We start from the raw sequence: 27,632 nt of genomic DNA on the forward strand, positions 1-27,632 counted from the left end.
TTGGTTATAAGGGAAAATTTTACTCAGGTTTCTCAGTCTGTTTCCCATTGCCGGTTTGAAGTTCCTGCCGTTTACCCTGTAAAACCGATTTGAAACATGTACCACACCTCATATATATATGGAATGTTGTTTGCAACTGTAAATATTCTTAGTGTTCCCATCAAGATAGCTGAAGTTCGGTTTTCACAGACAATTATCTCTGAGAACTTAGGATGTGGAGAGACGTTTTTTTATCTAGCAAAAAGGGAACGAGTTGCAGGGGAAACTTTTACAGTTGTTTTCAGTTTGTTTCATAGGGCTGGTTGAATTTCCTGTAGTTATCACTGTAAAAACTTATTGGAGATTTTACCACCCTTTATATATATATGGGGTGTAGTTTGCAAGTGAAAAAAATCTTTGTGTTCCCAACAAGCTAGGTGAAGGACGGCTTTCTCACAAATTTTTCTCTCAGAACTCAGCTTGTGTAGAAAAGTCAAAATCGTTTTGGAGCTTGTATCACCCCTTATATATATATGGAATGTAGATTGCAAGTGAAAAAATCTTTGAGTTTCCAACAGGATAGCTGAAAGACGGCTTTCACACACACTTATCTCTCAGATTTGAGCAGGTGGAGTGTAGTTCGTTCATCTAGCACAAATATTTCGGTTGCAGGAGAAACACTTACTCTGATATCTCAGTCCCTTTCTTAGTGCCGGTTTGAAAATCTTGCAGTTTTCAATGTAACACCGATTTCAATCCACAACCTCCCCATATATATGTATGGATTGTTGTTTGCAGATGAAAAGAATCTTTGTGTTCCCAACAAGATAGCTGAAGTTGGGATTCACACTCACTTATCTCTCGGAACTGGGAATGTGGAGAGATGATCGTTCATCTAGCAAAAAGGGAGCGGTTTGCAGTTGAAATTTTCACATGATTTTCTCAGTCTGTTTCTTAGTGCCGGTTTAAAATTTCTCAGTAATCACTGGAAAACCGAGTTGTAGCTGGTACTTCCAAATGTATATATACAAGGAGTGTTGTTTGCAACTGAAAAGGAACTTTGTGTGCTCAACAAGCAAGGTGAAAAACGGCACTGAAACACCAATATGTATAAGATCTGAGCATGTGGAGAGACTTTCTTTCATCTTCCACTAATGGATAGTGTTGCAGGGAAACATATACTGTGGTTTCTCAGACTATTTCCTAGTGCCAGTTTGAAATTCAAGCATTTTCCAGTGTAAAATACATTTGGAGCTTGTACCTCCCTTATATATATATGGAGTGTAATTTACAAAATAAAAATCTATGTGTTCCCAACAAGCTAGGAAAAGGATGGCTTTCACACACATATATCTCTTCACAACTGAGCATGAGGACAGACGTTCTTTCATCTGGCACATAGCGAAATGGTGGCAGGAGAAACTTCTGCTCTGGTATTTCTATCTGTTTCCCAGCGCTGATTTGAATTTCCTGCAGTTTTCACAGGAAAACCTAGTTGGAGCTAGTACCTCCCCTTATTTATGAATGCAGTGCAGTTGGGAAATAAAAAAAAACTCTGTGTTCCCATCAAGCTAGGGGAAGGAAGGCTTTCACTCACACTTATCGCTCAAAACTGAGCATGTGGGGAGAGGTTTCTTAAACTTAAACAAAGGGAACTGTTTGCAGGGGAAACTTTTTCTCTGGTATCTAAGTCTGTTTCCTAGTGATGGTTTGATGTTCCTGCATTTTTCACTTTAAAACCATGTTCGAGCTAGACTTCCCAAAATACATGTATGGATTGTAGTTTGCAACAGAAAATAAACTATGTGTTCCTAACAAGCAATGTGAAGGATGGATTTCAATCACAATTTTCTCTCAGAACTAAGCATGTGCAGAGATGTCTGTTCCTCTGTGACAAAGGGAAAGTGTTGCAGGAGAAACTTTTACTTTTGTTTCTCAGTCTGTTTTCAAGTGTCTGTTTGAAGTTTCTTCAGTTTCACTATAAAACCAAGTTGGATAAAGTACCTGCAAATATATATGTATGGAGTGTTGTTTGTAACTGAAAAGAAATTGTGTTCCCAACAAGCTAGGTGAATGACCCCTTACACACACACTTACCTCTCAGAACTGTTCATGTGGAGATAAGTTCATTCATTTTGCACAAAGGGAACGGGTTGCAGTAGAAACATTAACTCTGGTTCCTTATTGTGTTTCCTAGTGCCTTTTTGAAATTCCTGCAGATTTCACAGTAAAATCAGGGTGGAGAAAGTACATCCCCTTATATATGTAGGGAATGTAGTTTGCAAAGTTAGAGAAAAATTTGTTCACTACAAGGTAGTTGAAGGATGGTTTCACACACTGTTATCTCTCAGAACTTAACATGTGGAGAGAATTTCGTACTTCTGCAAAAAAGGAAAGTGTTGCAGGGAAAATTTTACTCTGGTTTATCATTTTGTTTCCTACTGCTGGTTGGAAGTTTCTCCATGATTCACTGTAAAGCAGAGTTGAAACTAGTACCTCCCCATATATACGTATAGAATGTAATTAGCAAATGAATACAAACTGTGCTAAAACAAGCTATGTGAAGGATGGTTTTCACACACAGATGTCTTTCAGAAATGAGCATTTGGTGAGAGGTTCGTTCTCCTTGCAGATAGGGTAGTGGTTCTAATAGAAAATTTTGCTCTGGTTTCTCAGTCTGTTTCCCATTGCCGGTTTTAAGTTCCTGCCATTTACACCAAAAAACCGAGTTGAAGCACGAACCTCCCCATATATATTTATGCAGTGTTGTTTGCAACTGAAAAGTTTCTTTGTGTTTCCAACAATCTAGGTGAAGGAAGGCATTCACAGACACTTATCTCTGAGAAATGAGCATGTGTAGAGAATTTAATTTTTTTGGTAAAAATGGAAATGTTTGCAGGGGAAATTTTACCCAGGTTTCTCAGTCTGTTTCTTAGTGCAGATTTGAAATACCTAGGTTTTCACTGGAAAATCGAGTTGGAGCTAGTAGCACTCCATATATATGAGTTCAGTTTATTTGGCAAATATAAAAACTATGTGTTCCCAACAATCTATTTGAAGGATGGTTTTCAATCCCAGTTATCTCTAATAACAGCATGTGGAGTGACCTTTGTCCATCTTGAACCAAAGGGAAAGTTTTGCAGGGGAAACTTTCACTATGGTTTCTCAGAATGTTTCCTAGCGCCAGTTTGAATTTCCTGAATTTCTCACTGAAAAACCGAGGTGGATTTATTACCACCCCGTATAAATATATAGATTGTAATTTGCAAATTAAAAGAAACTTTCTGTTCCCAACAAGCTAGGTGAAGGACGGCTTTCCCACACAGTTTTCTCACAGAACTGAGCATGTGGAGAGACGTTCGTTCATCTAGCACAAATGGATCGGGTTTCAGGGTAAATTTTTACTCTGGTTTCTCATTGTGTTTCCTAGTGCCGGTTTCAATTTCCTGCAATTTTCATTGATAAAACGATTGGGGCTAGCACATCCCCATATATTTTTATGGAGTTTAGTTTGCTACTGAAAAGAAACTTTGTTTTCCCAAAAATTTAGGTGAAGGCCAGATTGCACAGACACATACTTCTCAGAAATAATCATGTGGAGAGACAATCGTTCAACTGGTAAAAATGGAATAGGTTGCAGGTGAAACTTTTACTCTGGTATCTCAGTCTGTTTCCTAGTGCTTATTTGCAGTTCCTGTAGTTTTCACGGGAAAACCGAGCTGGAACTACTACCGCCCCTTATTTATGTATGCCGTGTAATTGGCAAATGTAAAAAGCTATGTGTTAAAAACAAGCTACGTGAAGGATGGTTTCACACACACTCATCTCTAAGAACTGAGCATTTGGAGAGACGTTCGTTCATCTTCGATGAAGGGAAAGGGATGCAGGGGAAACTTTTTCTCTGGGTACGCAGTCTGTTTCCTATTGCAGGTTTGAACTTCCTGCATTTTCCACTTTAAAACCTTTTGGCAGCTAGACCTCCCCGTATATATTTAAGGATTGCAGTTTGCAATTGAAAAGAATCCATGTTTTCAGAACAAGCTATGTGAAGGACGGCTTTCATACACACTTATCTCTCAGATCTGAGCATGTGTAGTAAAGTTCGTTCAACTTGCACGAAGGGAACTGTTCGCTGGGAAACTTTATCTCTGGTTTCTCAGTCTGTCTCCTAGTGACGGTTTGAAGCTCCTGTTGTTTTCACATTAAAACCGAGATTGAGATATTACATCCATAATATATGTACAGATTGTAGATTGCAATTGAAGAGAAATTTTTTGTTCCCGACAATTTATGTGAAGGATGTCTTTCACACACTCTTATCTCTCAGAACTTAGCATGTGGAGAGACGTTCGTTCATCTGACACAAAGGGAAAATTTGCATGGAAAATTCTTCTCCTGTTTATCTGTCTGTTTCCTACTGCCGGTTTCACTTTCCTCTATGTTTCGCTGTAAAAAAGAGTTGAGTTTAGCACCTCCCCATATAATGTATGAAGTGAAATTTGCAACTGAATAGTAATTGTGTTCCCAACAAGCTGAGTGAAGGACGGCTTTCACACACAAATATTTCTCAGAAATGAGCATGTGGAGAGGGGTTCATTCGTCTGGACCATAGGGAATTGGTCCTAAGGGAAACTTTTACTCTGGTTTCTCAGTCTGTTTCCCATTGCCGGTTTGAAGATCCTGCCATTTACCCTGTAAAACCGAGTTGAAACATATACCAAACCTTATAAATGTATGGAATGTTATTTGCAACTGAAAAGATTCTTAGTGTTCCCAACAAGATAGCTGAAGTTCGGATTTCACAAACACTTATCTCTGAGAACTGAGGATGTTGAGAGACGTTTGTTTATCTAGCACAAAGGGAACGAGTTGCAGGGGAAACTTTTACTGTTGTTTCTAAGTGTGTTTCAGAGCCGTTTTCATTTTCCAATTGTTATCACTGTAAAACCGTTTTGGAGCTTTTACCACCGTTTATATATATATGGGGTGTAGTTTGCAAGTGAAAAAAATCTTTGTGTTCCCAACAAGCTAGGTGAAGGACGGCTTTCACACAAAAATTTCTCTCAGAACTGAGGTAGTGTAGAAACGTCAAAATCATTTTTGAGCTTGTATCACCCCATATATATATATGGAGTGTAGTTTGCAAGTGAAAAAATCTTTGAGTTCCCAACAGGATAGCTGAAAGACGGCTTTCACACACACTTATCTCTCAGATCTGAGCATGTTTAGTGTAGTTCGTTCATCTAGCACAAATGTTTCGGTTGCAAGAGAAACTCATACTCTGAAATCTCAGTCCCTTTCTTAGTGCCGGTTTGAAATTATTGCAGTTTTCAATGTAACAGCGATTTCAATCAACAACCTCCCCATATATATCTATGGATTGTTGTTTGCAGCTGAAAAGAATCTTTGTGTTCCCAACAAGATAGCTGAAGTTGGGATTCACACTCACTTATCTCTCGGAACTGGGAATGTGGAGAGATGATCGTTCATCTAGCAAAAAGGGAGCGGTTTGCAGTTGAAATTTTCACGTGATTTTCTCAGTCTGTTTCTTAGTGCCGGTTTAAAATTTCTGCCGTATTCACTGGAAAAACGAGTTGTAGCTGGTACTTCCAAATATATATATACCTGGAGTGTTGTTTGCAACTGAAAAGGAACTTTGTGTGCTCAACAAGCAAGGTGAAAAACGGCACTGAAACACATGTATGTATAAGAACTGAGCATGTGGAGAGACTTTCTTTCATCTTGCAAAAATGGAAAGGTTTGCAGGGAAACATATAGTTTGTTTTCTCAGTCTATTTCCTAGTGACAATTTGAAGTTCAAGCATTTTCCAGTGTAAAATAGTGTTGGAGCTTTACCTCCCTTATATATGTATGGAGTGTGATTTACAACATAAAAACCTATGTGTTCCCAAGAAGCTAGGGGAAGGATGGCTTTCACACACATATATCTCTTCAAAACTGAGCATGAGGACAGACGTTCGTTCATCTGGCACATAGCGAAATGGTGGCAGGAGAAACTTCTGCTCTAGTATTTCTATCTGTTTCCTAGCGCTGATTTGAATTTCCTGCAGTTTTCACGGGAAAACCTAGTTGGAGCTAGTACCTCCCCTTATATACGAATGCAGTGTAGTTGGGAAAAAAAAATCTGAGTTCCCATCAAGCTAGGGGTAGGAAGGCTTTCACACACAATTATCTCTCAAATCTGAGCATGTGGGGAGAGGTTTTTTAAACTTGAACAAAGGGAACTCTTTGCAGGGGAAACTTTTACTCTGGTAACTTAGTCTGTTTAATAGGGATGGTTTGATATTCCTGCATTTTTCACTTTAAAACCATGTTCGAGCTTGACATCCCGAAATACATGTATGCATTGTAGATTGCAACAGAAAATAAACTTTGTGTTCCTAACAAGCAAGGTGTAGAATGGAATTCAAACACAATTTTCTCTCAGAAATAAGCATTTATAGAGATGTCCGTTCCTCTGTGACAAAGGGAAAGTATTACAGGAGAAACTTATACTTTTGTTTCTCATTCTGTTTTCAAGTGCCGGTTTGAAGTTCCTGCAGATTTCACTATAAAACAATGTTGGAGCATGTACCTGCGCATATATATGAATGGAGTGTAGTTTGTAACTGAAAGGAAATTGTGTTCCCAACAAGCTAGGTGAATGACGGCTTAAACACACACTTAGCTCTCAGAACTCAACATGTGGAGATAAGTTCATTCATCTTGCACGAAGGGAACGTATTGCAGGAGAAACATAAACTCTGGTTTCTTATTGTGTTTCCTAGTGCATTTTTGAAGTTCTTGTAGTTTTCACAGTAAAACCAAGTTGGAGATAGTGCATCCCCATATATATTTAGGGAATGTAGTTTGCAAAGTTAGAGAATAGTTTGTTCATTACAAGGTAGTTGAAGGATGGTTTCACACACTGTTATTTCTCAGACATTAACATGTGGAGAGACATTCGTTCTTCAGGCACAAAAGGAAAGTGTTGCAGGGAAAATCTTACTCTGGTTTATCATTTTGTTTCCTACTGTTCGTTGGAAGTTTCTCCATGTTTCCCTGTAAAGCAGAGTTGGAACAATTACCTCCCCATATATATGTATGGAATGTAATTGGCAAATGAATAGAAACTGTGTTTCCAACAAGCTATATGAAGGATGGTTTTCACACACAGATATCTCTCAGTAATGATCATTTGGAGAGAGGATCGTTCTTTATGCAGATAGGGTAGTGGTTCTAAAAGAAACTTTTACTTTGGTTTCTCAGTCTGTTTCCCATTGCCAGTTTGAAGTTCCTGCCGTTTACACCGTAAAACCGAGTTGAAGCAAGAACCTCCCCATATATATTTATGCAGTGTTGTTTGCAACTCAAAAGATTCCTTGTGTTTCCAACAATCTAGGTGAAGGAAGGCTTTCACAGACACTTATCTCTTAGACATGAGCATGTGGAGTGATATTCATACTTCTGGCAAAAATGGAAATTGTTGCAGTGTTAATTTTACCCGGGTATCTCAGTCTGTTTTTTAATGCAGATTTGAAATTCCTAGGTTTTCACTGGAAAATCGAGTTGGAGCTAGTAGCACCCCTTATATATGAGTGCAGTGTATTTGGCAAATATAAAAACTATGTGTTCCCAACAATCTAGGTGAAGGACGGCTTTCAAACCCAATTATCTCTAACAAAATAACATGTGGAGTGACGTTTGTTCATCTTGAACCAAAGGGAAAGTTTTGCAGGGGAAACTTTCACTCTGGCTACTCAGAATGTTTCCTAGCGCCAGTTTGAATTTCCTGCAGTTCTCACTGAAAAACCGAGGTGGGGTTATTACCACCCTGTATAAATGTATGGATTGTAATTTGCAAATTAAAAGAAACTTTCTGTTCCCAACAAGCTAGGTGAAGGAAGGCTTTTCCACACTGTTTTCTCACAGAAATGAGCATGTGAAGAGACGTTCTTTCATCTAGCACAAATGGATCGGGTTTCAGGTTAAATTATTACTCTGGTTTCTCATTTTGTTTCCTAGTGCCGGTTTCAATTTCCTGCAATTTTCATTGAAAAAACGATTGGGGCTAGCACATCCCCATATATTTTTATGGAGTGTAGTTTGCTACTGAAAAGAAACTTTGTTTTCCTAAAAATTTAGGTGAAGGACAGATTGCACAGACACATACATCTCAGAAATATTCATGTGGAGAGACAATCGTTCAACTGGTAAAAATGGAACGGGTTGCAAGTGAAACTTTTGCTCTGGTATCTCATTCTGTTTCCTAGTGCTTATTTGCAGTTCCTGTAGTTTTCACTGGAAAACCGAGGTGGAACTAATACCGCCCCTTATTTATGTATGCCGTGTAATTGGCAAATGTAAAAAGCTATGTGTTAACAACAAGTTACGTGAAGGATGGCTTTCACACACACTTATCTCTCCGAACTGAGCATCTGGAGAGACGTTCGTTCATCTTCAATGAAGGGAACGGTATCCAGGGGAAACAATTTCTCTGGGTACGCATTCTGTTCCCTATTTCTGGTTTGAATTTCCTGCATTTTTCACTTTAAAACTTTTGGCAGTTAGACCTCCCCATATATATGTAAGGATTGCAGTTTGCAATTGAAAAGAATCCATGTTTTCAGAACAAGCTATGTGAAGGGCGGCTTTCATACATACTTACCTCTCAGATCTGAGCATGTGTATGAACGTTCATTCAACTTGCACGAAGGGAACTGGTCACTGGGAAACTTTATCTCTGGTTCCTCAGTCTGTCTCCTAATGCCGGTTTGAAGCTCCTGCAGTTTTCACAATAAAACCGGGGTTGAGATTTTACATTCCCAAATATATGTACGGATTGTTGATTGCAGTTGAAGAGAAACGATATTTTCCCGACAATTTATGTGAAGGATGTCTTTCACACACTTTTATCTCTCAGAACTTAGCATGTGGAGAGACGTTCGTTCATCTGACACAAAGGGAAACAGTTGCATGGAAAATTCTTCTCCTGTTTATCTGTCTGTTTCCTACTGCCGGTTTGACTTTCTTATATGTTTCACTGTTAAAAAGAGTTGAAGTTAGCACCTCCCCATATAATGTATGGAGTGAAATTTGCAACTGAATAGTAATTGTGTTCCCAACAAGCTGGGTGAAGGACGGCTTTCACACAAAATTATCTCTCAGAAATGAGCATGTGGAGAGGGGATCATTCGTCTGGACAATAGGGAATTGGTTATAAGGGAAAATTTTACTCAGGTTTCTCAGTCTGTTTCCCATTGCCGGTTTGAAGTTCCTGCCGTTTACCCTGTAAAACCGATTTGAAACATGTACCACACCTCATATATATATGGAATGTTGTTTGCAACTGTAAATATTCTTAGTGTTCCCATCAAGATAGCTGAAGTTCGGTTTTCACAGACAATTATCTCTGAGAACTTAGGATGTGGAGAGACGTTTTTTTATCTAGCAAAAAGGGAACGAGTTGCAGGGGAAACTTTTACAGTTGTTTTCAGTTTGTTTCATAGGGCTGGTTGAATTTCCTGTAGTTATCACTGTAAAAACTTATTGGAGATTTTACCACCCTTTATATATATATGGGGTGTAGTTTGCAAGTGAAAAAAATCTTTGTGTTCCCAACAAGCTAGGTGAAGGACGGCTTTCTCACAAATTTTTCTCTCAGAACTCAGCTTGTGTAGAAAAGTCAAAATCGTTTTGGAGCTTGTATCACCCCTTATATATATATGGAATGTAGATTGCAAGTGAAAAAATCTTTGAGTTTCCAACAGGATAGCTGAAAGACGGCTTTCACACACACTTATCTCTCAGATTTGAGCAGGTGGAGTGTAGTTCGTTCATCTAGCACAAATATTTCGGTTGCAGGAGAAACACTTACTCTGATATCTCAGTCCCTTTCTTAGTGCCGGTTTGAAAATCTTGCAGTTTTCAATGTAACACCGATTTCAATCCACAACCTCCCCATATATATGTATGGATTGTTGTTTGCAGATGAAAAGAATCTTTGTGTTCCCAACAAGATAGCTGAAGTTGGGATTCACACTCACTTATCTCTCGGAACTGGGAATGTGGAGAGATGATCGTTCATCTAGCAAAAAGGGAGCGGTTTGCAGTTGAAATTTTCACATGATTTTCTCAGTCTGTTTCTTAGTGCCGGTTTAAAATTTCTCAGTAATCACTGGAAAACCGAGTTGTAGCTGGTACTTCCAAATGTATATATACAAGGAGTGTTGTTTGCAACTGAAAAGGAACTTTGTGTGCTCAACAAGCAAGGTGAAAAACGGCACTGAAACACCAATATGTATAAGATCTGAGCATGTGGAGAGACTTTCTTTCATCTTCCACTAATGGATAGTGTTGCAGGGAAACATATACTGTGGTTTCTCAGACTATTTCCTAGTGCCAGTTTGAAATTCAAGCATTTTCCAGTGTAAAATACATTTGGAGCTTGTACCTCCCTTATATATATATGGAGTGTAATTTACAAAATAAAAATCTATGTGTTCCCAACAAGCTAGGAAAAGGATGGCTTTCACACACATATATCTCTTCACAACTGAGCATGAGGACAGACGTTCTTTCATCTGGCACATAGCGAAATGGTGGCAGGAGAAACTTCTGCTCTGGTATTTCTATCTGTTTCCCAGCGCTGATTTGAATTTCCTGCAGTTTTCACAGGAAAACCTAGTTGGAGCTAGTACCTCCCCTTATTTATGAATGCAGTGCAGTTGGGAAATAAAAAAAAACTCTGTGTTCCCATCAAGCTAGGGGAAGGAAGGCTTTCACTCACACTTATCGCTCAAAACTGAGCATGTGGGGAGAGGTTTCTTAAACTTAAACAAAGGGAACTGTTTGCAGGGGAAACTTTTTCTCTGGTATCTAAGTCTGTTTCCTAGTGATGGTTTGATGTTCCTGCATTTTTCACTTTAAAACCATGTTCGAGCTAGACTTCCCAAAATACATGTATGGATTGTAGTTTGCAACAGAAAATAAACTATGTGTTCCTAACAAGCAATGTGAAGGATGGATTTCAATCACAATTTTCTCTCAGAACTAAGCATGTGCAGAGATGTCTGTTCCTCTGTGACAAAGGGAAAGTGTTGCAGGAGAAACTTTTACTTTTGTTTCTCAGTCTGTTTTCAAGTGTCTGTTTGAAGTTTCTTCAGTTTCACTATAAAACCAAGTTGGATAAAGTACCTGCAAATATATATGTATGGAGTGTTGTTTGTAACTGAAAAGAAATTGTGTTCCCAACAAGCTAGGTGAATGACCCCTTACACACACACTTACCTCTCAGAACTGTTCATGTGGAGATAAGTTCATTCATTTTGCACAAAGGGAACGGGTTGCAGTAGAAACATTAACTCTGGTTCCTTATTGTGTTTCCTAGTGCCTTTTTGAAATTCCTGCAGATTTCACAGTAAAATCAGGGTGGAGAAAGTACATCCCCTTATATATGTAGGGAATGTAGTTTGCAAAGTTAGAGAAAAATTTGTTCACTACAAGGTAGTTGAAGGATGGTTTCACACACTGTTATCTCTCAGAACTTAACATGTGGAGAGAATTTCGTACTTCTGCAAAAAAGGAAAGTGTTGCAGGGAAAATTTTACTCTGGTTTATCATTTTGTTTCCTACTGCTGGTTGGAAGTTTCTCCATGATTCACTGTAAAGCAGAGTTGAAACTAGTACCTCCCCATATATACGTATAGAATGTAATTAGCAAATGAATACAAACTGTGCTAAAACAAGCTATGTGAAGGATGGTTTTCACACACAGATGTCTTTCAGAAATGAGCATTTGGTGAGAGGTTCGTTCTCCTTGCAGATAGGGTAGTGGTTCTAATAGAAAATTTTGCTCTGGTTTCTCAGTCTGTTTCCCATTGCCGGTTTTAAGTTCCTGCCATTTACACCAAAAAACCGAGTTGAAGCACGAACCTCCCCATATATATTTATGCAGTGTTGTTTGCAACTGAAAAGTTTCTTTGTGTTTCCAACAATCTAGGTGAAGGAAGGCATTCACAGACACTTATCTCTGAGAAATGAGCATGTGTAGAGAATTTAATTTTTTTGGTAAAAATGGAAATGTTTGCAGGGGAAATTTTACCCAGCTTTCTCAGTCTGTTTCTTAGTGCAGATTTGAAATACCTAGGTTTTCACTGGAAAATCGAGTTGGAGCTAGTAGCACTCCATATATATGAGTTCAGTTTATTTGGCAAATATAAAAACTATGTGTTCCCAACAATCTATTTGAAGGATGGTTTTCAATCCCAGTTATCTCTAATAACAGCATGTGGAGTGACCTTTGTCCATCTTGAACCAAAGGGAAAGTTTTGCAGGGGAAACTTTCACTATGGTTTCTCAGAATGTTTCCTAGCGCCAGTTTGAATTTCCTGAATTTCTCACTGAAAAACCGAGGTGGATTTATTACCACCCCGTATAAATATATAGATTGTAATTTGCAAATTAAAAGAAACTTTCTGTTCCCAACAAGCTAGGTGAAGGACGGCTTTCCCACACAGTTTTCTCACAGAACTGAGCATGTGGAGAGACGTTCGTTCATCTAGCACAAATGGATCGGGTTTCAGGGTAAATTTTTACTCTGGTTTCTCATTGTGTTTCCTAGTGCCGGTTTCAATTTCCTGCAATTTTCATTGATAAAACGATTGGGGCTAGCACATCCCCATATATTTTTATGGAGTTTAGTTTGCTACTGAAAAGAAACTTTGTTTTCCCAAAAATTTAGGTGAAGGCCAGATTGCACAGACACATACTTCTCAGAAATAATCATGTGGAGAGACAATCGTTCAACTGGTAAAAATGGAATAGGTTGCAGGTGAAACTTTTACTCTGGTATCTCAGTCTGTTTCCTAGTGCTTATTTGCAGTTCCTGTAGTTTTCACGGGAAAACCGAGCTGGAACTACTACCGCCCCTTATTTATGTATGCCGTGTAATTGGCAAATGTAAAAAGCTATGTGTTAAAAACAAGCTACGTGAAGGATGGTTTCACACACACTCATCTCTAAGAACTGAGCATTTGGAGAGACGTTCGTTCATCTTCGATGAAGGGAAAGGGATGCAGGGGAAACTTTTTCTCTGGGTACGCAGTCTGTTTCCTATTGCAGGTTTGAACTTCCTGCATTTTCCACTTTAAAACCTTTTGGCAGCTAGACCTCCCCGTATATATTTAAGGATTGCAGTTTGCAATTGAAAAGAATCCATGTTTTCAGAACAAGCTATGTGAAGGACGGCTTTCATACACACTTATCTCTCAGATCTGAGCATGTGTAGTAAAGTTCGTTCAACTTGCACGAAGGGAACTGTTTGCTGGGAAACTTTATCTCTGGTTTCTCAGTCTGTCTCCTAGTGACGGTTTGAAGCTCCTGTTGTTTTCACATTAAAACCGAGATTGAGATATTACATCCATAATATATGTACAGATTGTAGATTGCAATTGAAGAGAAATTTTTTGTTCCCGACAATTTATGTGAAGGATGTCTTTCACACACTCTTATCTCTCAGAACTTAGCATGTGGAGAGACGTTCGTTCATCTGACACAAAGGGAAAATTTGCATGGAAAATTCTTCTCCTGTTTATCTGTCTGTTTCCTACTGCCGGTTTCACTTTCCTCTATGTTTCGCTGTAAAAAAGAGTTGAGTTTAGCACCTCCCCATATAATGTATGAAGTGAAATTTGCAACTGAATAGTAATTGTGTTCCCAACAAGCTGAGTGAAGGACGGCTTTCACACACAAATATTTCTCAGAAATGAGCATGTGGAGAGGGGTTCATTCGTCTGGACCAAGGGAATTGGTCCTAAGGGAAACTTTTACTCTGGTTTCTCAGTCTGTTTCCCATTGCCGGTTTGAAGATCCTGCCATTTACCCTGTAAAACCGAGTTGAAACATATACCAAACCTTATAAATGTATGGAATGTTATTTGCAACTGAAAAGATTCTTAGTGTTCCCAACAAGATAGCTGAAGTTCGGATTTCACAAACACTTATCTCTGAGAACTGAGGATGTTGAGAGACGTTTGTTTATCTAGCACAAAGGGAACGAGTTGCAGGGGAAACTTTTACTGTTGTTTCTAAGTGTGTTTCAGAGCCGTTTTCATTTTCCAATTGTTATCACTGTAAAACCGTTTTGGAGCTTTTACCACCGTTTATATATATATGGGGTGTAGTTTGCAAGTGAAAAAAATCTTTGTGTTCCCAACAAGCTAGGTGAAGGACGGCTTTCACACAAAAATTTCTCTCAGAACTGAGGTAGTGTAGAAACGTCAAAATCATTTTTGAGCTTGTATCACCCCATATATATATATGGAGTGTAGTTTGCAAGTGAAAAAATCTTTGAGTTCCCAACAGGATAGCTGAAAGACGGCTTTCACACACACTTATCTCTCAGATCTGAGCATGTTTAGTGTAGTTCGTTCATCTAGCACAAATGTTTCGGTTGCAAGAGAAACTCATACTCTGAAATCTCAGTCCCTTTCTTAGTGCCGGTTTGAAATTATTGCAGTTTTCAATGTAACAGCGATTTCAATCAACAACCTCCCCATATATATCTATGGATTGTTGTTTGCAGCTGAAAAGAATCTTTGTGTTCCCAACAAGATAGCTGAAGTTGGGATTCACACTCACTTATCTCTCGGAACTGGGAATGTGGAGAGATGATCGTTCATCTAGCAAAAAGGGAGCGGTTTGCAGTTGAAATTTTCACGTGATTTTCTCAGTCTGTTTCTTAGTGCCGGTTTAAAATTTCTGCCGTATTCACTGGAAAAACGAGTTGTAGCTGGTACTTCCAAATATATATATACCTGGAGTGTTGTTTGCAACTGAAAAGGAACTTTGTGTGCTCAACAAGCAAGGTGAAAAACGGCACTGAAACACATGTATGTATAAGAACTGAGCATGTGGAGAGACTTTCTTTCATCTTGCAAAAATGGAAAGGTTTGCAGGGAAACATATAGTTTGTTTTCTCAGTCTATTTCCTAGTGACAATTTGAAGTTCAAGCATTTTCCAGTGTAAAATAGTGTTGGAGCTTTACCTCCCTTATATATGTATGGAGTGTGATTTACAACATAAAAACCTATGTGTTCCCAAGAAGCTAGGGGAAGGATGGCTTTCACACACATATATCTCTTCAAAACTGAGCATGAGGACAGACGTTCGTTCATCTGGCACATAGCGAAATGGTGGCAGGAGAAACTTCTGCTCTAGTATTTCTATCTGTTTCCTAGCGCTGATTTGAATTTCCTGCAGTTTTCACGGGAAAACCTAGTTGGAGCTAGTACCTCCCCTTATATACGAATGCAGTGTAGTTGGGAAAAAAAAATCTGAGTTCCCATCAAGCTAGGGGTAGGAAGGCTTTCACACACAATTATCTCTCAAATCTGAGCATGTGGGGAGAGGTTTTTTAAACTTGAACAAAGGGAACTCTTTGCAGGGGAAACTTTTACTCTGGTAACTTAGTCTGTTTAATAGGGATGGTTTGATATTCCTGCATTTTTCACTTTAAAACCATGTTCGAGCTTGACATCCCGAAATACATGTATGCATTGTAGATTGCAACAGAAAATAAACTTTGTGTTCCTAACAAGCAAGGTGTAGAATGGAATTCAAACACAATTTTCTCTCAGAAATAAGCATTTATAGAGATGTCCGTTCCTCTGTGACAAAGGGAAAGTATTACAGGAGAAACTTATACTTTTGTTTCTCATTCTGTTTTCAAGTGCCGGTTTGAAGTTCCTGCAGATTTCACTATAAAACAATGTTGGAGCATGTACCTGCGCATATATATGAATGGAGTGTAGTTTGTAACTGAAAGGAAATTGTGTTCCCAACAAGCTAGGTGAATGACGGCTTAAACACACACTTAGCTCTCAGAACTCAACATGTGGAGATAAGTTCATTCATCTTGCACGAAGGGAACGTATTGCAGGAGAAACATAAACTCTGGTTTCTTATTGTGTTTCCTAGTGCATTTTTGAAGTTCTTGCAGTTTTCACAGTAAAACCAAGTTGGAGATAGTGCATCCCCATATATATTTAGGGAATGTAGTTTGCAAAGTTAGAGAATAGTTTGTTCATTACAAGGTAGTTGAAGGATGGTTTCACACACTGTTATTTCTCAGACATTAACATGTGGAGAGACATTCGTTCTTCAGGCACAAAAGGAAAGTGTTGCAGGGAAAATCTTACTCTGGTTTATCATTTTGTTTCCTACTGTTCGTTGGAAGTTTCTCCATGTTTCCCTGTAAAGCAGAGTTGGAACAATTACCTCCCCATATATATGTATGGAATGTAATTGGCAAATGAATAGAAACTGTGTTTCCAACAAGCTATATGAAGGATGGTTTTCACACACAGATATCTCTCAGTAATGATCATTTGGAGAGAGGATCGTTCTTTATGCAGATAGGGTAGTGGTTCTAAAAGAAACTTTTACTTTGGTTTCTCAGTCTGTTTCCCATTGCCAGTTTGAAGTTCCTGCCGTTTACACCGTAAAACCGAGTTGAAGCAAGAACCTCCCCATATATATTTATGCAGTGTTGTTTGCAACTCAAAAGATTCCTTGTGTTTCCAACAATCTAGGTGAAGGAAGGCTTTCACAGACACTTATCTCTTAGACCTGAGCATGTGGAGTGATATTCATACTTCTGGCAAAAATGGAAATTGTTGCAGTGTTAATTTTACCCGGGTATCTCAGTCTGTTTTTTAGTGCAGATTTGAAATTCCTAGGTTTTCACTGGAAAATCGAGTTGGAGCTAGTAGCACCCCTTATATATGAGTGCAGTGTATTTGGCAAATATAAAAACTATGTGTTCCCAACAATCTAGGTGAAGGACGGCTTTCAAACCCAATTATCTCTAACAAAATAACATGTGGAGTGACGTTTGTTCATCTTGAACCAAAGGGAAAGTTTTGCAGGGGAAACTTTCACTCTGGCTACTCAGAATGTTTCCTAGCGCCAGTTTGAATTTCCTGCAGTTCTCACTGAAAAACCGAGGTGGGGTTATTACCACCCTGTATAAATGTATGGATTGTAATTTGCAAATTAAAAGAAACTTTCTGTTCCCAACAAGCTAGGTGAAGGAAGGCTTTTCCACACTGTTTTCTCACAGAAATGAGCATGTGAAGAGACGTTCTTTCATCTAGCACAAATGGATCGGGTTTCAGGTTAAATTATTACTCTGGTTTCTCATTTTGTTTCCTAGTGCCGGTTTCAATTTCCTGCAATTTTCATTGAAAAAACGATTGGGGCTAGCACATCCCCATATATTTTTATGGAGTGTAGTTTGCTACTGAAAAGAAACTTTGTTTTCCTAAAAATTTAGGTGAAGGACAGATTGCACAGACACATACATCTCAGAAATATTCATGTGGAGAGACAATCGTTCAACTGGTAAAAATGGAACGGGTTGCAAGTGAAACTTTTGCTCTGGTATCTCATTCTGTTTCCTAGTGCTTATTTGCAGTTCCTGTAGTTTTCACTGGAAAACCGAGGTGGAACTAATACCGCCCCTTATTTATGTATGCCGTGTAATTGGCAAATGTAAAAAGCTATGTGTTAACAACAAGTTACGTGAAGGATGGCTTTCACACACACTTATCTCTCCGAACTGAGCATCTGGAGAGACGTTCGTTCATCTTCAATGAAGGGAACGGTATCCAGGGGAAACAATTTCTCTGGGTACGCATTCTGTTCCCTATTTCTGGTTTGAATTTCCTGCATTTTTCACTTTAAAACTTTTGGCAGTTAGACCTCCCCATATATATGTAAGGATTGCAGTTTGCAATTGAAAAGAATCCATGTTTTCAGAACAAGCTATGTGAAGGGCGGCTTTCATACATACTTACCTCTCAGATCTGAGCATGTGTATGAACGTTCATTCAACTTGCACGAAGGGAACTGGTCACTGGGAAACTTTATCTCTGGTTCCTCAGTCTGTCTCCTAATGCCGGTTTGAAGCTCCTGCAGTTTTCACAATAAAACCGGGGTTGAGATTTTACATTCCCAAATATATGTACGGATTGTTGATTGCAGTTGAAGAGAAACGATATTTTCCCGACAATTTATGTGAAGGATGTCTTTCACACACTTTTATCTCTCAGAACTTAGCATGTGGAGAGACGTTCGTTCATCTGACACAAAGGGAAACAGTTGCATGGAAAATTCTTCTCCTGTTTATCTGTCTGTTTCCTACTGCCGGTTTGACTTTCTTATATGTTTCACTGTTAAAAAGAGTTGAAGTTAGCACCTCCCCATATAATGTATGGAGTGAAATTTGCAACTGAATAGTAATTGTGTTCCCAACAAGCTGGGTGAAGGACGGCTTTCACACAAAATTATCTCTCAGAAATGAGCATGTGGAGAGGGGATCATTCGTCTGGACAATAGGGAATTGGTTATAAGGGAAAATTTTACTCAGGTTTCTCAGTCTGTTTCCCATTGCCGGTTTGAAGTTCCTGCCGTTTACCCTGTAAAACCGATTTGAAACATGTACCACACCTCATATATATATGGAATGTTGTTTGCAACTGTAAATATTCTTAGTGTTCCCATCAAGATAGCTGAAGTTCGGTTTTCACAGACAATTATCTCTGAGAACTTAGGATGTGGAGAGACGTTTTTTTATCTAGCAAAAAGGGAACGAGTTGCAGGGGAAACTTTTACAGTTGTTTTCAGTTTGTTTCATAGGGCTGGTTGAATTTCCTGTAGTTATCACTGTAAAAACTTATTGGAGATTTTACCACCCTTTATATATATATGGGGTGTAGTTTGCAAGTGAAAAAAATCTTTGTGTTCCCAACAAGCTAGGTGAAGGACGGCTTTCTCACAAATTTTTCTCTCAGAACTCAGCTTGTGTAGAAAAGTCAAAATCGTTTTGGAGCTTGTATCACCCCTTATATATATATGGAATGTAGATTGCAAGTGAAAAAATCTTTGAGTTTCCAACAGGATAGCTGAAAGACGGCTTTCACACACACTTATCTCTCAGATTTGAGCAGGTGGAGTGTAGTTCGTTCATCTAGCACAAATATTTCGGTTGCAGGAGAAACACTTACTCTGATATCTCAGTCCCTTTCTTAGTGCCGGTTTGAAAATCTTGCAGTTTTCAATGTAACACCGATTTCAATCCACAACCTCCCCATATATATGTATGGATTGTTGTTTGCAGATGAAAAGAATCTTTGTGTTCCCAACAAGATAGCTGAAGTTGGGATTCACACTCACTTATCTCTCGGAACTGGGAATGTGGAGAGATGATCGTTCATCTAGCAAAAAGGGAGCGGTTTGCAGTTGAAATTTTCACATGATTTTCTCAGTCTGTTTCTTAGTGCCGGTTTAAAATTTCTCAGTAATCACTGGAAAACCGAGTTGTAGCTGGTACTTCCAAATGTATATATACAAGGAGTGTTGTTTGCAACTGAAAAGGAACTTTGTGTGCTCAACAAGCAAGGTGAAAAACGGCACTGAAACACCAATATGTATAAGATCTGAGCATGTGGAGAGACTTTCTTTCATCTTCCACTAATGGATAGTGTTGCAGGGAAACATATACTGTGGTTTCTCAGACTATTTCCTAGTGCCAGTTTGAAATTCAAGCATTTTCCAGTGTAAAATACATTTGGAGCTTGTACCTCCCTTATATATATATGGAGTGTAATTTACAAAATAAAAATCTATGTGTTCCCAACAAGCTAGGAAAAGGATGGCTTTCACACACATATATCTCTTCACAACTGAGCATGAGGACAGACGTTCTTTCATCTGGCACATAGCGAAATGGTGGCAGGAGAAACTTCTGCTCTGGTATTTCTATCTGTTTCCCAGCGCTGATTTGAATTTCCTGCAGTTTTCACAGGAAAACCTAGTTGGAGCTAGTACCTCCCCTTATTTATGAATGCAGTGCAGTTGGGAAATAAAAAAAAACTCTGTGTTCCCATCAAGCTAGGGGAAGGAAGGCTTTCACTCACACTTATCGCTCAAAACTGAGCATGTGGGGAGAGGTTTCTTAAACTTAAACAAAGGGAACTGTTTGCAGGGGAAACTTTTTCTCTGGTATCTAAGTCTGTTTCCTAGTGATGGTTTGATGTTCCTGCATTTTTCACTTTAAAACCATGTTCGAGCTAGACTTCCCAAAATACATGTATGGATTGTAGTTTGCAACAGAAAATAAACTATGTGTTCCTAACAAGCAATGTGAAGGATGGATTTCAATCACAATTTTCTCTCAGAACTAAGCATGTGCAGAGATGTCTGTTCCTCTGTGACAAAGGGAAAGTGTTGCAGGAGAAACTTTTACTTTTGTTTCTCAGTCTGTTTTCAAGTGTCTGTTTGAAGTTTCTTCAGTTTCACTATAAAACCAAGTTGGATAAAGTACCTGCAAATATATATGTATGGAGTGTTGTTTGTAACTGAAAAGAAATTGTGTTCCCAACAAGCTAGGTGAATGACCCCTTACACACACACTTACCTCTCAGAACTGTTCATGTGGAGATAAGTTCATTCATTTTGCACAAAGGGAACGGGTTGCAGTAGAAACATTAACTCTGGTTCCTTATTGTGTTTCCTAGTGCCTTTTTGAAATTCCTGCAGATTTCACAGTAAAATCAGGGTGGAGAAAGTACATCCCCTTATATATGTAGGGAATGTAGTTTGCAAAGTTAGAGAAAAATTTGTTCACTACAAGGTAGTTGAAGGATGGTTTCACACACTGTTATCTCTCAGAACTTAACATGTGGAGAGAATTTCGTACTTCTGCAAAAAAGGAAAGTGTTGCAGGGAAAATTTTACTCTGGTTTATCATTTTGTTTCCTACTGCTGGTTGGAAGTTTCTCCATGATTCACTGTAAAGCAGAGTTGAAACTAGTACCTCCCCATATATACGTATAGAATGTAATTAGCAAATGAATACAAACTGTGCTAAAACAAGCTATGTGAAGGATGGTTTTCACACACAGATGTCTCTCAGAAATGAGCATTTGGTGAGAGGTTCGTTCTCCTTGCAGATAGGGTAGTGGTTCTAATAGAAAATTTTGCTCTGGTTTCTCAGTCTGTTTCCCATTGCCGGTTTTAAGTTCCTGCCATTTACACCAAAAAACCGAGTTGAAGCACGAACCTCCCCATATATATTTATGCAGTGTTGTTTGCAACTGAAAAGTTTCTTTGTGTTTCCAACAATCTAGGTGAAGGAAGGCATTCACAGACACTTATCTCTGAGAAATGAGCATGTGTAGAGAATTTAATTTTTTTGGTAAAAATGGAAATGTTTGCAGGGGAAATTTTACCCAGGTTTCTCAGTCTGTTTCTTAGTGCAGATTTGAAATACCTAGGTTTTCACTGGAAAATCGAGTTGGAGCTAGTAGCACTCCATATATATGAGTTCAGTTTATTTGGCAAATATAAAAACTATGTGTTCCCAACAATCTATTTGAAGGATGGTTTTCAATCCCAGTTATCTCTAATAACAGCATGTGGAGTGACCTTTGTCCATCTTGAACCAAAGGGAAAGTTTTGCAGGGGAAACTTTCACTATGGTTTCTCAGAATGTTTCCTAGCGCCAGTTTGAATTTCCTGAATTTCTCACTGAAAAACCGAGGTGGATTTATTACCACCCCGTATAAATATATAGATTGTAATTTGCAAATTAAAAGAAACTTTCTGTTCCCAACAAGCTAGGTGAAGGACGGCTTTCCCACACAGTTTTCTCACAGAACTGAGCATGTGGAGAGACGTTCGTTCATCTAGCACAAATGGATCGGGTTTCAGGGTAAATTTTTACTCTGGTTTCTCATTGTGTTTCCTAGTGCCGGTTTCAATTTCCTGCAATTTTCATTGATAAAACGATTGGGGCTAGCACATCCCCATATATTTTTATGGAGTGTAGTTTGCTACTGAAAAGAAACTTTGTTTTCCCAAAAATTTAGGTGAAGGCCAGATTGCACAGACACATACTTCTCAGAAATAATCATGTGGAGAGACAATCGTTCAACTGGTAAAAATGGAATAGGTTGCAGGTGAAACTTTTACTCTGGTATCTCAGTCTGTTTCCTAGTGCTTATTTGCAGTTCCTGTAGTTTTCACGGGAAAACCGAGCTGGAACTACTACCGCCCCTTATTTATGTATGCCGTGTAATTGGCAAATGTAAAAAGCTATGTGTTAAAAACAAGCTACGTGAAGGATGGTTTCACACACACTCATCTCTAAGAACTGAGCATTTGGAGAGACGTTCGTTCATCTTCGATGAAGGGAAAGGGATGCAGGGGAAACTTTTTCTCTGGGTACGCAGTCTGTTTCCTATTGCAGGTTTGAACTTCCTGCATTTTCCACTTTAAAACCTTTTGGCAGCTAGACCTCCCCGTATATATTTAAGGATTGCAGTTTGCAATTGAAAAGAATCCATGTTTTCAGAACAAGCTATGTGAAGGACGGCTTTCATACACACTTATCTCTCAGATCTGAGCATGTGTAGTAAAGTTCGTTCAACTTGCACGAAGGGAACTGTTCGCTGGGAAACTTTATCTCTGGTTTCTCAGTCTGTCTCCTAGTGACGGTTTGAAGCTCCTGTTGTTTTCACATTAAAACCGAGATTGAGATATTACATCCATAATATATGTACAGATTGTAGATTGCAATTGAAGAGAAATTTTTTGTTCCCGACAATTTATGTGAAGGATGTCTTTCACACACTCTTATCTCTCAGAACTTAGCATGTGGAGAGACGTTCGTTCATCTGACACAAAGGGAAAATTTGCATGGAAAATTCTTCTCCTGTTTATCTGTCTGTTTCCTACTGCCGGTTTCACTTTCCTCTATGTTTCGCTGTAAAAAAGAGTTGAGTTTAGCACCTCCCCATATAATGTATGAAGTGAAATTTGCAACTGAATAGTAATTGTGTTCCCAACAAGCTGAGTGAAGGACGGCTTTCACACACAAATATTTCTCAGAAATGAGCATGTGGAGAGGGGTTCATTCGTCTGGACCATAGGGAATTGGTCCTAAGGGAAACTTTTACTCTGGTTTCTCAGTCTGTTTCCCATTGCCGGTTTGAAGATCCTGCCATTTACCCTGTAAAACCGAGTTGAAACATATACCAAACCTTATAAATGTATGGAATGTTATTTGCAACTGAAAAGATTCTTAGTGTTCCCAACAAGATAGCTGAAGTTCGGATTTCACAAACACTTATCTCTGAGAACTGAGGATGTTGAGAGACGTTTGTTTATCTAGCACAAAGGGAACGAGTTGCAGGGGAAACTTTTACTGTTGTTTCTAAGTGTGTTTCAGAGCCGTTTTCATTTTCCAATTGTTATCACTGTAAAACCGTTTTGGAGCTTTTACCACCGTTTATATATATATGGGGTGTAGTTTGCAAGTGAAAAAAATCTTTGTGTTCCCAACAAGCTAGGTGAAGGACGGCTTTCACACAAAAATTTCTCTCAGAACTGAGGTAGTGTAGAAACGTCAAAATCATTTTTGAGCTTGTATCACCCCATATATATATATGGAGTGTAGTTTGCAAGTGAAAAAATCTTTGAGTTCCCAACAGGATAGCTGAAAGACGGCTTTCACACACACTTATCTCTCAGATCTGAGCATGTTTAGTGTAGTTCGTTCATCTAGCACAAATGTTTCGGTTGCAAGAGAAACTCATACTCTGAAATCTCAGTCCCTTTCTTAGTGCCGGTTTGAAATTATTGCAGTTTTCAATGTAACAGCGATTTCAATCAACAACCTCCCCATATATATCTATGGATTGTTGTTTGCAGCTGAAAAGAATCTTTGTGTTCCCAACAAGATAGCTGAAGTTGGGATTCACACTCACTTATCTCTCGGAACTGGGAATGTGGAGAGATGATCGTTCATCTAGCAAAAAGGGAGCGGTTTGCAGTTGAAATTTTCACGTGATTTTCTCAGTCTGTTTCTTAGTGCCGGTTTAAAATTTCTGCCGTATTCACTGGAAAAACGAGTTGTAGCTGGTACTTCCAAATATATATATACCTGGAGTGTTGTTTGCAACTGAAAAGGAACTTTGTGTGCTCAACAAGCAAGGTGAAAATCGGCACTGAAACACATGTATGTATAAGAACTGAGCATGTGGAGAGACTTTCTTTCATCTTGCAAAAATGGAAAAGTTTGCAGGGAAACATATAGTGTGTTTTCTCAGTCTATTTCCTAGTGACAATTTGAAGTTCAAGCATTTTCCAGTGTAAAATAGTGTTGGAGCTTTACCTCCCTTATATATGTATGGAGTGTGATTTACAACATAAAAACCTATGTGTTCCCAAGAAGCTAGGAGAAGGATGGCTTTCACACACATATATCTCTTCAAAACTGAGCATGAGGACAGACGTTCGTTCATCTGGCACATAGCGAAATGGTGGCAGGAGAAACTTCTGCTCTAGTATTTCTATCTGTTTCCTAGCGCTGATTTGAATTTCCTGCAGTTTTCACGGGAAAACCTAGTTGGAGCTAGTACCTCCCCTTATATATGAATGCAGTGTAGTTGGGAAAATGAAAATCTGAGTTCCCATCAAGCTAGGGATAGGAAGGCTTTCACACACACTTATCTCTCAAAACTGAGCATGTGGGGAGAGGTTTTTTAAACTTGAACAAAGGGAACTTTTTGTAGGGAAACTTTTATTCTGGTAACTTAGTCTGTTTAATAGGGATGGTTTGATATTCCTGCATTTTTCACTTTAAAACCATGTTCGATCTTGACATCCCGAAATACATGTATGCATTGTAGTTTGCAACAGAAAATAAACTTTTTGTTCCTAACAAGCAAGTTGTAGAATGGAATACAAACACAATTTTCTCTCAGAAATAAGCATTTATAGAGATGTCCGTTCCTCTGTGACAAAGGGAAAGTATTACAGGAGAAACTTATACTTTTGTTTCTCATTCTGTTTTCAAGTGCCGGTTTGAAGTTCCTGCAGTTTTCACTATAAAATAATGTTGGAGCATATACCTGCGCATATATATGAATGGAGTGTAGTTTGTAACTGAAAGGAAATTGTGTTCCCAACAAGCTAGGTGAATGACGGCTTAAACACACACTTAGCTCTCAGAACTCAACATGTGAAAATAAGTTCATTCATCTTGCACGAAGGGAACGTAGTGCAGGAGATACATAAACTCTGGTTTCTTATTGTGTTTCCTAGTACATTTTTGAAGTTCTTGCAGTTTTCACAGTAAAACCAAGTTGGAGATAGTGCATCCCCATATATATTTAGGGAATGTAGTTTGCAAAGTTAGAGAATAGTTTGTTCATTACAAGGTAGTTGAAGGATGGTTTCACACACTGTTATTTCTCAGACATTAACATGTGGAGAGACATTCGTTCTTCAGGCACAAAAGGAAAGTGTTGCAGGGAAAATCTTACTCTGGTTTATCATTTTGTTTCCTACTGTTCGTTGGAAGATTCTCCATGTTTCCCTGTAAAGCAGAGTTGAAACAATTACCTCCCCATATATATGTATGGAATGTAATTGGCAAATGAATAGAAACTGTGTTTCCAACAAGCTATATGAAGGATGGTTTTCACACACAGATATCTCTCAGTAATGATCATTTGGAGAGAGGATCGTTCTTTATGCAGATAGGGTAGTGGTTCTAAAAGAAACTTTTACTTTGGTTTCTCAGTCTGTTTCCCATTGCCAGTTTGAAGTTCCTGCCGTTTACACCATAAAACCGAGTTGAAGCAAGAACCTTCCCATATATATTTATGCAGTGTTGTTTGCAACTGAAAAGATTCCTTGTGTTTCCAACAATCTAGGTGAAGGAAGGCTTTCACAGACACTTATCTCTTAGAACTGAGCATGTGGAGTGATATTCATACTTCTGGCAAAAATGGAAAGTGTTGCAGTGTTAATTTTACCCGGGTATCTCAGTCTGTTTTTTAGTGCAGATTTGAAATTCCTAGGTTTTCACTGGAAAATCGAGTTGGAGCTAGTAGCACCCCTTATATATGAGTGCAGTGTATTTGGCAAATATAAAAACTATGTGTTCCCAACAATCTAGGTGAAGGACGGCTTTCAAACCCAATTATCTCTAACAAAATAACATGTGGAGTGACGTTTGTTCATCTTGAACCAAAGGGAAAGTTTTGCAGGGGAAACTTTCACTCTGGCTACTCAGAATGTTTCCTAGCGCCAGTTTGAATTTCCTGCAGTTCTCACTGAAAAACCGAGGTGGGGTTATTACCACCCTGTATAAATGTATGGATTGTAATTTGCAAATTAAAAGAAACTTTCTGTTCCCAACAAGCTAGGTGAAGGAAGGCTTTTCCACACTGTTTTCTCACAGAAATGAGCATGTGAAGAGACGTTCTTTCATCTAGCACAAATGGATCGGGTTTCAGGTTAAATTATTACTCTGGTTTCTCATTTTGTTTCCTAGTGCCGGTTTCAATTTCCTGCAATTTTCATTGAAAAAACGATTGGGGCTAGCACATCCCCATATATTTTTATGGAGTGTAGTTTGCTACTGAAAAGAAAATTTGTTTTCCTAAAAATTTAGGTGAAGGACAGATTGCACAGACACATACATCTCAGAAATAATCATGTGGAGAGACAATCGTTCAACTGGTAAAAATGGAACGGGTTGCAAGTGAAACTTTTGCTCTGGTATCTCATTCTGTTTCCTAGTGCTTATTTGCAGTTCCTGTAGTTTTCACTGGAAAACCGAGGTGGAACTAATACCGCCCCTTATTTATGTATGCCGTGTAATTGGCAAATGTAAAAAGCTATGTGTTAACAACAAGTTACGTGAAGGATGGCTTTCACACACACTTATCTCTCTGAACTGAGCATCTGGAGAGACGTTCGTTCATCTTCAATGAAGGGAACGTTATCCAGGGGAAGCAATTTCTCTGGGTACGCATTCTGTTTCCTATTTCTGGTTTGAATTTCCTGCATTTTTCACTTTAAAACTTTTGGCAGTTAGACCTCCCCATATATATGTAAGGATTGCAGTTTGCAATTGAAAAGAATCCATGTTTTCAGAACAAGCTATGTGAAGGGCTTCTTTCATACATACTTACCTCTCAGATCTGAGCATGTGTATGAATGTTCATTCAACTTGCACGAAGGGAACTGGTCACTGGGAAACTTTATCTCTGGTTCCTCAGTCTGTCTCCTAATGCCGGTTTGAAGCTCCTGCAGTTTTCACATTAAAACCGGGGTTGAGATTTTACATTCCAAAATATATGTACGGATTGTTGATTGCAGTTGAAGAGAAACGATATTTTCCCGACAATTTATGTGAAGGATGTCTTTCACACACTGTTATCTCTCAGAACTTTGCATGTGGAGAGACGTTCGTTCATCTGACACAAAGGGAAACAGTTGCATGGAAAATTCTTCTCCTGTTTATCTGTCTGTTTCCTACTGCCGGTTTGACTTTCTTATATGTTTCACTGTTATAAAGATTTGAAGTTAGCACATCCCCATATAATGTATGGAGTGAAATTTGCAACTGAATAGTAATTGTGTTCCCAACAAGCTGGGTGAAGGACGGCTTTCACACAAAATTATGTCTCAGAACTGAACATGTGGAGAGGGGATCATTCGTCTGGACAATAGGGAATTGGTTATAAGGGAAAATTTTACTCAGGTTTCTCAGTCTGTTTCCCATTGCCGGTTT

The sequence above is a fragment of the Camelus dromedarius genome, chromosome Y (assembly GCF_036321535.1).
Source record: "Camelus dromedarius isolate mCamDro1 chromosome Y, mCamDro1.pat, whole genome shotgun sequence".
In the NCBI taxonomy this organism is placed as follows: Eukaryota; Metazoa; Chordata; class Mammalia; order Artiodactyla; family Camelidae; genus Camelus; species Camelus dromedarius.